Genomic DNA, 13,530 nt, shown 5'->3' on the forward strand with positions numbered 1-13,530 from the left:
CTCATCTTTCAGTTTCTCCACATGGTACCTTTCCACTCTTTTTAACTTAGGCCCCGTTCTTCCTTTACACCGTATGTTTAAACGGCCTCTGAGCAGGAAATGATCACTCCCACCTTCGGCACCCCGCACTGTCTTAACGTCTAACACCCATCTCTTGGCTCTGAGATCAATGGCAACATGGTCTATTTGATTTACAGTTCTCCCATCTGGTGACACCCAGGTTCCTTTATGTATGTTTTTCCGCTGGAAATTTGTGCTGGACATGAACAACCCTAATGATGTAGCGAAGCTGATGAACCTAACTCCATCGTCATTGCTTAGGTTGTGTAGACTGTGCCTACCTGTTGTGTCTTGGAATATTTGTTCTTTCCTAACCTTGGCATTCATATCAGCAAGGAGGATCCTCAGCTGTCCATTTCGTATAGCGTCCATCACTGCCTCTAGCTGTGCATAGAACTCGTCTTTCACTTCACATTCGCTGTCCTCCGTGGAAGCATGACAGTTCACAAAAGTCGCCTTAATATGCTTTACTTCCAGTGTTAGAACAGATATTCTTGGGTTCAGTGAAACGAATTCTGAAACATTAGTGGCCAACGTCTTACTGGCGCAGAAACCAGTGCCTAACAGATGACCTCGTTCACAGGCTCCATACAGAATTGTACAGTTTTCAACATCAATGCTCCCAGCATCGTCCCACCGCAGTGCAACTAGGTCTAGTTCGTACCTCTGAATTTCCTTGACCACACTGATGGCAGCACCTGTCTTGTACAGACTCCTTACATTCCACGTTCCAAATCGTATACCGTTTCTTTGCCATTGACGTCGTCTATTTTTGTCAGTAATGTTCCGAGGCGTACTTGTAGTCTGGAAAGCATGTTTAATTTATTACGGAGAGAGGGCGCTGGCCTCCTGTCCAACCTGCGGTGTCACCCTCACAGCTCACAGGACTGCTGGCTTTTCTAAAGGGGTGGGCTCCCCTCAGGAGTTGGGTTCTAAATAGTAATAAGAAAATTGGAAAGACACCCTCGGGCCTCGAAACCTAATACCATTGGGGTCGAAAAATCAAGAGTTGGCCAAGGGAGGCCGACAGGGAAGGAGAAAGAAGGTGTCTGACACAAGTAAGTAGAAGCAATATCCGACTCAGCTCGGGTCCCCGTGGTCGCCACCCGCGTACTTCCAGCTGAAGTCCCCTGGGGACTATTATTAATTATAAATAATTTGTTTAAAATTTATACTTGTGTACGTATTGTTTCATAACAGCACTTAAACAGGGTGGCGCAAGAAATGTGTTACCAATTGTTTCTTTCACAATTTATGACGTACATCAGATATCCCGCTGGGATCTCTACAGCAGTACCAGGAGAGCTTCGAAAAACAAATGAGTTACGAAATGACATGTAATTCACGATACTGCCTCTAGGAGACTAGTAAGCAGAAATGGCTGACAATGGAAGACTGACGACACAGCAATTGTGTTACTTTTTCACGAAACGAAACGCCTTGTAACTCAGAGGCGTTTTCCGTAACAGTTTAACACACGATGAGTCCCTTGCAAGAAGACTATCCACCGGTTGTACGATAATTTTGTACAGGAAGGAGCAGTACTGGAAGCGAAGCGACCTCGGCCTAAGCCTGTTTGTTCGCCGGAGAATATTGAAGCGGTACGAGTTGCTGTACAGAGACGTCCTGGGAAATCGTGTAGAAAGGCAGCAGTGCAACTGGGAATATCCAGACGCTCCGTTCAACACAGTCTTAAAAGTCACCTCCATACGTACCCATACAAGATGACCCGTGCACAGAAGTTCACTGAAGAACACAAGCAGCAGAGACTACTGTTTGCTCAGTGGGCGGAGGATAGGGAACAAACTCTCAACAACGTTTGGTTTTCAGACGAGGTGCATTTTCATTTAGGCGGTGTGGTTAACAAACAAAATGTACGCTTTTGGGCCACTGAAAACCCACAAGTGCTTCATGAACGACAACATTATCTCCGAGGAATACAGCGTGGGCAGCAATTTCCAGTCACAGACTTAATGGACCCTTTTTCTTTGAAGAAAACAGCGAGCGTTATTTGAGCACGCTTCGCAATAGCTTCATTCCACAGCTTCTTGCTACTGCCTTGCCTTTCAACGCGCAGTGGTTCATGCAAGATGGAGCAAGGCCACTTGCTGCAAACACTGTGTTGGAGTTTTTACACAATCATTTCGACATGCAGATCATTTCTCTCAGGTTTCCAGGTCGCTACAATGACGGACAAAATTGGGCCCCCAATAGTCCACACCTCAATCCATGTGACTTTTTTCTTTGGGGTATCTAAAGGAAAAATTTTTCCCGAAACGTCCGCGTGATTTAATGGAGCTCAGAAGACTTATTATTCAAGCTTGCAGTGAAATTACGGAAGACATGTGCCGTAGGGTAATCACTAACTTCAGTGTTCGTTTGAAGGAAGTTAGGAAACGAAATGGTGGAGATATTGAGCATGTGATGAGTTAAATCTCCATGGACGGCTCTTTATTGTAGTATATGTTCCTTTCAGAATGTATTGACAATAAAGTTTATATTCAAAAACAAAATGGTAACATTTCGTGCGCCACCCTGTAGATTATCTAAAGATTACAGGGTGCTAGAAAAGTCCCTAACTGTCTCTGGAACTATGCTAATTTTGGTCTCCTTTTTGCCAGTATTCTGAATGAGGTTGACAACAGGACAACCAATAAATATCGTAGTTTGAAGACCCTGTCAACTGCCTTTCCTGAGATTCAAGAACGGTTTCGGCGACTTTACTGTACAGGATCCCCAACATGACAGCCATTAGAGATTCATTCAGTAAGTTCCAGCGTACTGGGAATATTTGTGACCGGAAACATTGTGAACGGTAGACGACGTCGGAGGAAACTGTGGACACAATTGCACAATCCAAAAGCGTTGACACGTTGACTCGGCCTTGGAACACGGCATCTCAAAGTCCACTGTGTGGGAGACCTTGTGCTTTATACTGAAGAAAAAGGCGTATCCCAAACAGGTGGTCCATCTTGAATCTGTGGAATATGCCACGCACTTGGCCATGTGGGATTATTTAACTGAGTCAGTAAACAATGAACATTCGTTGGTATTTGGCGTGTTCAGTGATGAGGCTGTTCAGTGATGAGGCTATCTTTCATATATGTTGTTTCATCTACCGCTACAACAGAAGGATATGGGCTGATGAACAACCACACATCACCATGAAATTGGAACGTAATACTACAAAGGGAATTGTGCGGCTGAGCCTCATCCAATGGCGTATTTTCCATTCATTCTCTTTAGCCGTGGCAAGAATCACTTCATCATCGTACTTGGACATTTGAAAGTGTTGTTAATAAAAATTCTCTATTTAAACTAGACTGAACTGCATGTGAATGCATTAGTCTTTAATAAAACTTGCATCTGACTGCATATTTAACTGAACTGAACTTTATCTGACTGCAAGAAAATATTGTTGGAAAATTAATACTCAAAATACACATCTGACTGCATGTAAGTTTAGTGGTAAAAATAAATGAAAGTCACCAACCTGCATCTGACTGCGTCTGTGGACTTAGCTCGTGCACTCCTTCCCGTTTAGCCGATAATAAAACATATATTCAACTCAGCCGTAGTGCAATGCCATAAAATTGTCATTCTAGATAACTTTACTCATTTTGGCCCTGTTTGTTACTTAATAAAATTTATGTCCTGATCTGAGTAATTTGCCAACTGTGCAATGGCATATAGATTATTTTACTCTGATAAATAAAATTATTAGCCTTGCTCATGGGAACTTTACTTTAATGTACCTTTTGGTTCAATGCAAGCACAGGATGCGGAGAACGACATAAGGTGTGCTATGAAACTCTAATTTTATCTAAAAAATATTTATTGTTAAAACTTTTAAGGCACATGTGAAAAACTAAAAAATACTTCTTTAGCATGGATTTACGAGAAAGTTTCACAAAACGCTTATAGCATCAAGAATAGGATTTCTATCTAGCTTTTAGACATTATTTAACCAAAGAAAACCTATTTTATTAATTATTCTTTCTAGTTTCCCCAGGTATGTGCCGAGTTTCGTTCAATATATAGCTTATTATGTGCGTAGCGCCAATTCTTACTTTGATGCTGTCACGACCTGGCTGCCTCCTGCAGGCATCTAGCTCCGACTCGAAACACGTCTGCTGTCTCTGCACATCTCCTCACCACTACTCAAACTTTTTACCACGTGCACCTAGTTCTGTTAGCTGTCAAGGATCTTACTACTCGAAGGTGTACTACTGGTCCAACCTTGCGGTTGGGAACTATCGACATTTTTCACTGGCTCTATCATGATCGAATCTTAGCACATACCTTTCACAACCCTCTGGTTCGATGGACCAGAATTTTGTGGGGGTATCTGTGCAGTTAGCACAGATTTCCCCACGAAATTCGTAAAAAAAAAAAAATTAGAATGGAAGATACAATATAAAATATACATAGGAATCTCATGAAAAGAGTATTACAGAGCAATGAAATTGGTCAATAAACCTAGGATGTTAAGTAAAATGTATAATACCATGAGATTTGCTATTCACAGTGAAACAAAGAACATCAAAATCTACAAAATCAAAACATCTCTATGTTGTTGTTGTTGTGGTCTTCAGTCCTGAGACTGGTTTGATGCAGCTCTCCATGCTACTCTATCCTGTGCAAGCTTCTTCATCTCCCAGTTCCTACTGCAACCTACATCCTTCTGAATCTGCTTAGTGTATTCATCTCTTGGTCTCCTTCTACGATTTTTACCCTCCACGCTGCCCTCCAATGCTAAATTTGTGATCCCTTGATGCATCAAAACATGTCCTACCAACCGATCCCTTCTTCTAGTCAAGTTGTGCCACAAACTTTTCTTCTCCCCAATTCTATTCAATACCCCCTCATTAGTTACGTGATCTACCCACCTTATCTTCAGCATTCTTCTGTAGCACCACATTTCGAAAGCTTCTATTCTCTTCTTGTCCAAACTGGTTATCGTCCATGTTTCACTTCCGTACATGGCTACGCTCCATACAAATACTTTCAGAAACGACTTCCTGACACTTAAATCTATAATCGATGTTAACAAATTTCTCTTCTTCAGAAACCATTTCCTTGCCATTGCCAGTCTACATTTTATATCCTCTCTACTTCGACCATCATCAGTTATTTTACTCCCTAAATAGCAAAACTCCTTTACTACTTTAAGTGTCTCATTTCCTAATCTAATACCCTCAGCATCACCCGATTTAATTTGACTACATTCCATTATCCTCGTTTTGCTTTTGTTGATGTTCATCTCATATCCTCCTTTCAAGACACTGTCCATTCCGTTCAACTGCTCTTCCAAATCCTTTGCTGTCTCTGACAGAATTACAATGTCTTCGGCGAACCTCAAAGTTTTTATTTCTTCTCCATAATTTTAATACCTACTCCGAATTTTTCTTTTGTTTCCTTTATTGCTTGCTCAATATACAGATTGAATAACATCGGGGAGAGGCTACAACCCTGTCTCACTCCTTTCCCAACCACTGCTTCTCTTTCATGCCCCTCGACTCTTATAAGTGCCATCTGGTTTCTGTACAAATTGTAAATAGCCTTTCGCTCCCTGTATTTTACCCCTGCCACCTTCAGAATTTGAAAGAGAGTATTCCCGTTAACGTTGTCAAAAGCTTTCTCTAAGTCAACAAATGCTAGAAACGTAGGTTTGCCTTTTCTTAATCTTTCTTCTAAGATAAGTCGTAAGGTTAGTATTGCCTCACGTGTTTCAACATTTCTACGGAATCCAAACTGATCTTCCCCGAGGTCCGCTTCTACCAGTTTTTCCATTCGTCTGTAAAGAATTCGCGTTAGTATTTTGCAGCTGTGACTTATTAAACTGATAGTTCGGTAATTTTCACATCTGTCAACACCTGCTTTCTTTGGGATTGGAATTATTATACTCTTCTTGAATGTGGGTATTTCGCCTGTCTCATACATCTTGCTCACCAGATGGTAGAGTTTTGTCATGACTGGCTCTCCCAAGGCCATCAGTAGTTCTAATGGAATGTTGTCTACTCCCGGGGCCTTGTTTTGACTCAGGTCTTTCAGTGCTCTGTCAAACTCTTCACGCAGTATCTTATCTCCCATTTCATCTTCATCTACATCCTCTTCCATTTCCATAAAATTGTCCCCAAGTACATCGCCCTTGTTTAAACCCTCTATATACTCGTTCCACCTTTCTGCCTTCCCTTCTCTATATAGGACAAAAACATCAGACATATAATTAAGTGAGGTGTATCAAATCAAACTTTTCCAACAGTCCAGGTTTGCAAGTCACAGTGACTCAAAGAACATCGAAATGTACAAAACCGAAATACCTGTTACATAATACCAAATGGTACCAAATACAAGCAGAAAAATATGAGGGAACATACCTCACATAACATGAAACTCTACCTAACAGTTATGTAGAATGTGAGAAAAAATACGTAAAATGGCGAAATACAAGTGAATCATCAATGTCACACAATACTAAGTGTTACAAAATGGAAACATAGAAATATAAGGAAAAATACCTCGAAAAATATCAAAGTTTACCTAATAGTTACATCATATAAACTTGAATGCTACCACATAGAAGTATAGAAATATGAGGGAAAATACGTGAAATCATATCCAAATTTACCTGATAGTTATATAGAATATGAGAAAAAAATACATAAAATATGCAATAAGATACTTTAATTAGTAGTAGGCTTAACTATTACTTCTTTGTCACATTATGTGACAGCATAAACTGACTTTCAGTTACCATCATTATCTTGGAGTAAACCTCAGATACATGTCGACTGTCTTTGATAATAGTGAATAAACGGCCTCGGGAGATCAGACACCCTGAGCGCTAAATTAGGTCAATTGTACAGGACAGGTCACATCAGGTGGGAGATTACACTGACTTATTATTGAGCTGTAGTGCAAGAAAATAGAAATATGTCGCGTCAGGCGATGGGACACAGTGAGCAACCGATTGGGTCCATGTACACAGCATGTCACGTCAGGTGATGTAACACACTGACCCCAATAGTGAGCTGTAGTACAAGAAATGAGAAGAGTTCAGGTGATGGGACACACTGAGCCACTACTAATTTACATTGTACTATCTTGTCACATCAGGTGACAGAACACACTGACCCCAATAGTGATCTGTAGTACAAGACATGTGAAGAATAGTGGGCTTCAGGCGATGGGACACACTGAGCTGCCGATGATGTCCATGTACACAGCATGTCACGTCACGTGATGGAACACACTGACCCCAATAGTGAGCTGTAGTACAAGAAATGTGAAGAATATTGGGCATCAGGTGATGGGACACACTGAGCAACCGATTGCCTGTTAAATCAGGGGATAACTCACCCTGTAACAGAGGTCTCAGGTGATTACAAACCCAGAGCCATGGTAGTATCGAATGTGAAATATATGTCAAGTCAGATGACAACACCAACTGACATTCAGTTACAATTATCAGTCATAGAAGGCATGTTATGTCAGGTGGCAGTCCACATTGACGTACTCTTAACATCGTTAACTTCAATTACTTATAGTAGACATTTGACATGAACAGGTAGCCCACACAGGCTTTTCTCACATTCTCTTAAACTTACATCTAGTAGTCTTTCAGGCGACAATTCAGTCTCTATTATAATATTAAAAGCAATATACAATAGGCAGTGGACATTTACTGCAAAATGTTTTATCTACATTTAAGTTAACAAGAAATTAATATTTAAAGTAATATACAAGAACTATATGCAGTGGACATTTGCTCCATAAAGAATGTGTTATATATCTTTAAGGTAACAAGAAATTAATATTTAAATAATTTACAATAATTGTCTGCAGTGCATTTACTGCATAAAAATGTTTTACATATCTATAAGATAACACAAATCTTACTAACTCTCTAGCAAGAATAATCTTGAGTTGAATTAAAGCTATGTACAAAAAAATTCCTTTAAAAGGTAGTAAAACATGCTTGCATACTATTTTTTGACAAAGTGCACTAAAGTGATCCTGCACAAATATAGTTGTAATAAATTGTACCTAATCTTCTTACATACAATGTCAATTGAAGTGCAAGGAAGTCATGCTGCTCAATTGCAGCAATGATTAACAAATTTCATACAATCTCCTTACATACTAGTTATGCCAAATTTAGAGAAGTCATGCTGCTCAATTGCAGCAGTAATCAACGTTCATGAAGAAATTCCTTACAAGATTCAATAGTAGAAGTTTAGGTAATGTCCTACTCAGTAATTTTACTTCATAGTCACATCAGATAAATTAAACCTTCCATTTACATCATACAATACAAGCCTCTCATTATGAAAGAGTAAGATCAATTCTATCCCAAGAATTTGTATTCAAAGGCTTCCTTTCTTTTTACCATAAATGTACATTATTAAACCGTCTCCACATAGGTATTTCAATAAAATATTCACAGTGCAAACACTTCTAAACGTCTCACATTAGGAAACATCAATTCGATCCTACAAATTAGTATTAAAAAGCTTCCTTTCCTTTTTAACATAAACGTAATTCTCGAAGCCTTGCATATTAAATCCTTAGTACCATGAAATGGGACATTACAAACAGTCCCCCCCCCCCTTTTTCTTGTTCATATAGTTGGTCCTCTAAATCGTGCATTTTAAATCCTAAGTACAATGAAATGGGGCATTACAAATAGAGATTTTACTTAACAGAGAACTGGTACACAGATATCTGACGAAAACAACAGAAAAAAATATTTAGAACAGAAAGAAGAGTAGACTGAGAACTCAGAATGGAAGAAGGAATTCTACGGAGCTCAAGGATACAGGGTACCAACGCCACATGGTGTGTCAGTTAAAGAACAACAGACCCTCTACCCCATTTAGTCCTATTGTGTAGAACAAATGGGTAATGTGTTATCACGTGTTAATGTTAAAATCATGCCAATCATGGAAATCATGTGTGAGAAAAAAAGCAACATTGGTTATATAAATAACACAGAGACAATAAAGAGCTTACTAATTACTGCAGCTGAAAATAATGGTAGTTATGGTGCACCAAAAGACATGAGTATCATGGAAATAAAAACACAGAAATATTATATTGATATAGCATGAAAATAACACACTTAGGGAATAGGCATTAGGAACGGACAACACACTGAGCTCAGTCAAGTAGAGGTACTGTCATGTGTCAGCAAGTAGCAGTGTGACAAACCAGAAGTGTGCACAAATAAAAGCATATATGCATAGTATGTAGCCACCTAATCAACATCACAAAGTACAAAGGCAAAAGCATTGATTAAAAGATCCATAAGCAGTGTAGCACAAATACGAATAATAAATATGTAGACAAAGTATGAAAGTAGCTGTAATGAAATGCAAGAAGTTAACGTCAGGTAATAAAGCAAATTAGCATGCCAACACAGGACAAAATTTCACCAGAAAGCATATTGCAGATAATAAAGCAAAAATATCAGGCCAACACAGAACAAAATTTCAGCAGAAAGCATATTGCAGATAATTAAGCAAAATCATCAGGTCAACACAGAACAAAATTGCAGCAGAAAGCATAAAGCAAAATTAGCAGACCAACACATAACAAAATTTCAGTAGAAAGCATAGACATAACATTACTCTAATCCTGAAATAGGTAATCTTACAAAAAAATAAAAGTGCAGAAACACAGAAAGTCACACGTAACACACATGATAAACAATGAGATAGAAACAGCTGTTTATATCTTGGCGTGAGAAACACATGAAAAGAGAAGAAGCAACATATAAGGTAGTACAGAGACATCGTAAAGGGCAATAAGTGTAATACTTTTGGTGCTTTAGGTATGAAAAAAAAGGATTAATAAATGAAAATTCTGTAACATGGCATGACTTAAGTCCTCAGTAGATCCTCAATGAGTCCAAAAACAGTTCCACTTGGCCTCTAGTAATCCCAAGTTATCCCATTATTGCATTAATGGCATCTGAAAAATAGTTGAGCATTAATAAGCAGTTTAAAATTGGAGATACAAAGTGTTAAGTTTTCAGAGACGCGAATGGTTTTATTCTCAAAGACAAGGGTTACAATAGAGGTCACTGCTGTAAAGAGAAACTGGATAATAGCATAACCCATGTGTGAACATATTACTCGTATTGTACTCATCATGAAAATACCTGAATATTCGATTGCCCATGGCAACGAGAACATTAATATACCATCTGTACTGGCAACGTAAAATGAAAATATAGTGACAGAGGTAAATTCTGGTAAACGTGGTACATCATAAAATCGTTGATACTTGTTCATAAAAGCTGTGAAAAGAAATTAACTGTTAAATAGTATGAAAGTGAAACCTGAAACTCGTCATATAACCATTTTTGACATTCCTAGTAAATGCAAACCCACATCGCTCGCACTTCATATTTCTGTCGTCGTACCTTCAGCACATAGTATTTGCTTATCATCACTTGTAGCGTCCAAGATCCCAAAGTCTAAAAAAAAATGCAACTTAAATCTAACAATACCTCATTCTCCACATAAACTTCCAATATCATCCTAAAAACTCTTATAAACCCTCATTTTCTTCAAATACATAAAATTCATCGAGAACATTAGGTTCATCTTCATATCCTCATAGTCAATACTCATATTCAATACACATAATACGACCTTAAGCACTAAGACCCTACCTAAACTTCAGGAAGATTGTTACCACTAGCTCAACATCAACATACAAAGTAGCCTTCGTTACGACAAAATCTTCATACAAGCAGTGTATGTAATTATTCCATGTAATATCGCAAAGTAACAGTGGTGAGCAGCCAACAACAACAAAAAATAATAAGAGCAAAATTATCACATAGTAAGTATCAACATCAAATTGATGAATGATGACCAAAATACTCCACTGTAACGTCAACTTCGAATGCCAGCATGAAATTAGTCCCACAGAAAACAATGACATAGTTTATTAGTAATGTACAGAAAAAATCTCAGTTTATTACAATACGTAAGAAATCTGTACATCTCAGGGAAGAAAACAGGTAACATTAAAAAAGGTGTCTCCATAAAAAGATGTTTCCGAACTCTGGTCTTTATCATATTGCCAGAACAAAACAGAGGTGGTGTTATTTGAAGTTTGTATACGGTCAGAATGTTCGCGCTCTGTAAAAGAACAGTGCATGACGCAGGCCGATGGACGTGAGAAAGAAAATAGTTCTACCCTCCTGAGGTAGTTGACTGGGGCTCGAGAAAAAAAACTAAGTGGCCGACCACCGGTCGCTAATGTGGTTCCCAGGCAATGGTTGTAGTGACGCGCTACGCGCTCGCTAACTGTACTCAAGCCAGGGAGAAATAATGTGAACAAACTAGCTGGACGTATATGGCTGGAATTACAAAAGTATATGTAAGAAATAAGATTTAGAAAGTTCCCAAAGAAAGCAGTATTGTCTATTCAATAAAATGTTTGCAGTTTGTGATGTGATGTACGCCACATGATTTCTATGTATGTAAGATTTGTACTTCAATTGCATTAGGATGTGATACGGTTGACACGATATGAACCCTTATATAACAGAAAGAATTTCTGGCTGAGATTGCAGGCTTAATTGGATAGCCTGTGGGAGTGGACCAGAACTTTATCTCCTACTTGTAAAGAAACTTTTCTCTTCATTGACTTCAATTGGCGCAGCCATTGGTCAGCAGCTCGTTTAATATTCTGCAACGCAATTTGAATAATCTCGTGATGCCTTAGGCAGCGAGACTGTGGGAAACGTATGAGTTCTGTAATCTTGTCAGGTGGATGTTGGTTCTTTAAAACCAAAAGTGGAGACAATTGTGTGGAAGAATTTGGTAACGAATTTATTACATCCTGAAACATGTGGAGGTATTTATCCCAGTCATTGTGTTTTGCATGACGAAAGATCTTAAATAATTTCACCTACTCCTTCATTAACCTTTCTGCTGGGTTGGAAGATGCGTGGTACCTGGAAATGAAAATGGGGGAAATTTTGTGATTCTGAAGAGTACGTCGCCAAGTGCGCGAACGGAACTGCGGCCCATTGTCGGATATTACGGATGTTACATGACCCACTTCTTTCAGGAAATGTTTAGTAAGAGCACGTGAATCAGTGCAGGCCGTAGCTTTACGTAATGGGGTGAAAGTGACGAATTTAGAAGTTAATTCCACACAGACAAAAACATAGGTGTAACCTCTATTTGTAGTAGGAATCGGGCCAAATAAATCAACGGCCGCCAGCTGACTAAGACGTAAATGTATAATGGGGAATGTCTGAGCAGCAAAGGATACTGTAGGTGGTTTAGCTTTTTGACAAAGTCTTCACTTTGCAAGGACTTGGCGAATGCGTTTTTCCATATTGGAAAAGTAAGATGTTTGTTTAAGCAGCTGATAACATTTGCGCGGTCCTTAATGCGCATAGCTAAGGTGAACATACCAAATCAGTATGTTAATTAAGTCTTCAGGGATACTAACTAGCCACGTTGTCATATCTGGTTTGATACGGCGGAACAGAATATTGTTGTGTATAAGGTAATACTGTCGTAGAGAAGTATTATTAACATTGCGCCATTGTTGTGTCACGTCTTTCCAGATAGAATCTTTATCTTGTTCTGACGCAATATTGTATAGGGCATCGGAAACAAAATTCTCAAATGCGACCTGGCGCATATACAGTAAACTGAAATTGTTATGGCAGAAGGTGTTGGCTGGATCGTTGTTGTCGGTTTCTAAAGTGCGTGACAAAGCGTCAGCAACGACGCTTTGAGGTCTTGGTACATACACAATAGAAAATGGGAATTCTTGTAGCAACAGAGCCCTTCTCACTAAACGACCATGGGATAGTTTAGCTGACATCAAAAATTATAGTGCTCTATGGTCTGTATATACTGTGGTGTGTCTACCGAAAAGAAAAAACTTGTAAAATTCCCATACAATAGCAAAAGCTTCTAATTCTGTGATGGAATAGTTTCTTTCAGAAGAAGTTAATACTCGACTAGCAAAGGCGATGTTTCTTTGTACTTTAGTTTCACCTTCCATAAACTCTTGGAAGAGATGAACTCCAAGGGCTGTGTTTGAAGAATCTGTTGAAATGCAGAAGTCAGTCGTAAGATCAGGGTGAGATAACAGGGGTGCATCTATAAGCGACTGTTTTAATGTCTCAAAACCTTCTCAGCAGAATTATCCCAAAGCCATATAAAATTTTTTCCAGTTAATTTGCACAAGGTAGGCGTATCTAACACTTTGCTGTTAATGAACCTGCGAAAAAAGTTTATCATTCCAAGAAAGCTGCAAAGTTGTTTCTTCGTACGGGGACCCTGTATGTCATGGATTGCTTTCAGCTTATCAGGGTCCGGTTGAATTCCAGATGATGAAATGAGATGGCCTAAAAATTAGATTTGAGCTTGTCCAAAGTGAGATTTTTCCAAATTTACTGTATCACCAAAGCTTGAGAACGAGTGA

Source organism: Schistocerca serialis, chromosome 9, assembly GCF_023864345.2.
Source record: "Schistocerca serialis cubense isolate TAMUIC-IGC-003099 chromosome 9, iqSchSeri2.2, whole genome shotgun sequence".
Taxonomy (NCBI): domain Eukaryota; kingdom Metazoa; phylum Arthropoda; class Insecta; order Orthoptera; family Acrididae; genus Schistocerca; species Schistocerca serialis.